The following is a 3,049-nucleotide window of genomic DNA, read 5'->3' as shown; positions in this document are numbered from 1 at the left end:
CAGGTATTGACCAAGTCCTAGCCATTCGGCTTGCTTGCATTGTTACAGTTATTGTGTGGCTTCCTGGGCTGTCACTAGGGAGAGCAGCCTATTCCTCCCCCCCCTCCCCGTGTGACTTACAGAAGCAGGCTGCCAGGGCTGGTCGCTGCAGGTTGTTGGTCAGAGTTCTATTTTTATTTATGGTCTGGCCATTGTCCGTTTGTATATTCAGTCTCTCATAACACACCAATGAGACCAGCCGCAAGGTTAACAAAAACAGTATTTTCCCCAAGGTTACACTGGGCCGGAAAAGGTCCTGACAGCCTCCTTTTGCGTGGTCACTGCTTCGCTTTTTTACCCACCTCCCTAACTGCCTGGTGGCCCCGCCTAGTGAATAAAAATGACTGAGACCCCATGTTAAGCATTAATGTGATGCACATCACAGACAACCTGCTAAAGGGATGCAAAACCGAAATAAACCATAGAACTAAGCGGACACAACCCATTACACGAGGTGGCTTGTGCAACTTGGAGTCACGTGACAAGTGGGGTCCTTAACCTCTCCGGACACCAGGAGATGGTCAAAGTTGAGGGTTTTGGGAAACACTTCTGGGTTGTGAGATGAGCTTAGCCATAAGGGACTTGCGTTCACTTGAAAAGGAAAGAGACCAAAGTTCTGAAAGCAAGCGGGGGAGAGTGGGGGCCCTTCCCCTACTTTGAACATGGAGACCCAGCGTCCCTTAGCATTTGCGGGGCTGCTGCCGGGCAGCTCCCGGGCCCTGTTCCTTACAAGGCCCGCTTCCTCGCCTTCCCGGGTGCCCGTCCGCGCCCAGGTCGGCCCCACCCGAGCACCGTCTACGGAGCAGCTAAACGACCACGCTCCAGGGCTCGCTCGGCGCCCCGCATGACGTCATCTCCCCCCGCCGTACCGGGCAGCGTGCGGCTTCCGGCGTGCTGCGTGAGGACGCCAGTGCGTGGCGAGCGCCGCGTGTCTGGCTGGAACCGTGATTGGAGGCTTCCGCAGGACGCTCCTGGGTGTTCGTTTCATCCGAAGCCATCGAGGGGCCCGCCGTCCGCGGAGACGAGGTGAGGGTCGCGGGCCCGCGCGACGGGGGGCGGCGGGGGCGCTGGCCTGCGGGAGGGGGCTCCCGCCCGGCTCTGAGGCCCTGGCGGGAGGAGCAGCGGGCCGGAGCTGAGCGCGCCCCGCAGGTAAGTGGACGCCGCTCCCAGGACTGGGCGCGCTCGCGTCTCACGCTCTCCACCGGACCTGCTTCTGGGTCTCGTCGGTGGGCCCCAAGTGTAGTTTCTGAGCTGCAGGAGAATATGGAAGAAAAGGCTATTTTGTGCAGTAAGATGATACCGATATTTGTGGGGCCTGGCGAGTGGGAGCTCTGCCCTGGAATCGCAGGGCCACCGGCGGTGCAGCTAGCTGCTGTCCTCGGCTTGATGGAGCTGCCTGGCCCGGGGCTCGCCCCCCACTGCCTTAGCCAGAGAGGACCTGTGTGTGCAGCGCATCGCATCCCTTTCTGCCACCGCTGGTTACCGGCGCCCTGGGCTTCTGGAAGGAACCCGCGTGGGCTCATGGAAGCCCGATCTTGTCCCCTGGCTTCCGGACCGGCTGGAGCTCAGTACAGCACCGCCCTCTGCCCCGGGCCGAGGGGCTTGAAGGAAAGGGCTGCAAGCCTCCAGCGTGCCTGGGTCTGCGGTGACCCTGTGCATTCCTACAGTGCTTGCAAGAGCGTTTCGAAATGGTTTGAGGCCTTGCCCTGCCGCCTCCAGAGCAAGGTTATAGAAATTTCGGACAGTTGTTTGCGCCCTTTGGGGTCCTCGTTGCCCGACGTGGTGACCCGCTTGCCACGTGCGGTTAAACGGAAGCGAAGGTTAAAGCTGGGCTTGTTTCACAGCACCCACGTTTCAGGCGCTCAGTAGCCACAGTCGGCAAGTGGCAACGAGACGGGAGTGCAGGTTATAAAACAGCCCCGTTTTTGCAGGAGCTGTTTTGGGCTTGGGTGTTCGCTACATGCTAGGCTTGTTGGAGATTTTATTGTACCGTATCCTGAAAACAAAAGCCTTATAAAAGCTGAAAATCAAGCTCCGGGAGGGTTGGAGGGAGAGGGGTGAGCGCTGACCTGAAGGACTGAGGGTCCAGAATGGTCACAGTTCTCATGGGAGCCAAAGGTGAAATCCTGCAGTGGGGCCAGTGGCTGGTGAGCTCCGTGTGTGCTGATCTGAAAACCTTGTGTGAGGGGAGAGCATGAATGTCTGCCAAACTCTTGTGCCAAACTTCTTAATTCTTCACCCAGTTTAAATCTTTAAGGACCACCATGAGGTGGTCTTAGGTCCAGTACAAATGGGAAACCCACCGTCAGAATTGCGCGTCCAGGGCTGCCCCGCTGGAGACTGGCAAATTGGGAGTGGACGCCAGGCGTCTCCAACACTTTAGCCTGCTCTTTCCGAGGATGCCAGAGCAGGAGGGAGGCGTGGACTCTACAAATGGGAGGAGGTTTGGGCTGGAGGGAACGGCCTGTGTCCTTGCTTTGGTGTAAGGGCTGTGGGGTGCAGTCAGCGGTGGGCCAGGACGGGAAAAGTGGCCACGAGCTCGTGGCAGGGCAGCACCGCTGTGCTTCTCTGGGTGGCGGGGTCACACCACACCTTCCCCCTTGAAGGTCGAGACTTCAGCGGACTCGGATCTCTCTCCAGCCAAGTGCAGATGCTGACACGCTGGCTTCCGCGGGGCTGCCGTCAGGAGACACTTCTTTCTCTGTGAGTCTCGTGTTTCTGCAGTCCTGGGAGCAAGGTGCTGACTGCCCTTCGGCCCCGACTGTCTTCTCAAGGTTGTTCAAGTGACAGACATCCTTGGGGTGTACAAGTTTGCCCCAGAGCAGAGAACAGGCATGTGCGGGTACCTTGTGGGTCCCCTTGGGTCACCCTGTAGGAATTGGGGCTGGTGCCCTGACTACTGCTGAGGTCAGTAATCAGCTGTCTGTGTGTCTAGTGAAGGAGTCGTGAGCCTCCTGTCAGCGCCAGCATCCGTGAACTGGGCGGGGCTACTTTGTCAGAGGCAGGGAAC

This window comes from Hipposideros armiger, unplaced genomic scaffold (genome assembly GCF_001890085.2).
Source record: "Hipposideros armiger isolate ML-2016 unplaced genomic scaffold, ASM189008v1 scaffold_685, whole genome shotgun sequence".
NCBI lineage: Eukaryota > Metazoa > Chordata > Mammalia > Chiroptera > Hipposideridae > Hipposideros > Hipposideros armiger.
Note: the sequence above shows the minus strand (reverse complement) of the source record.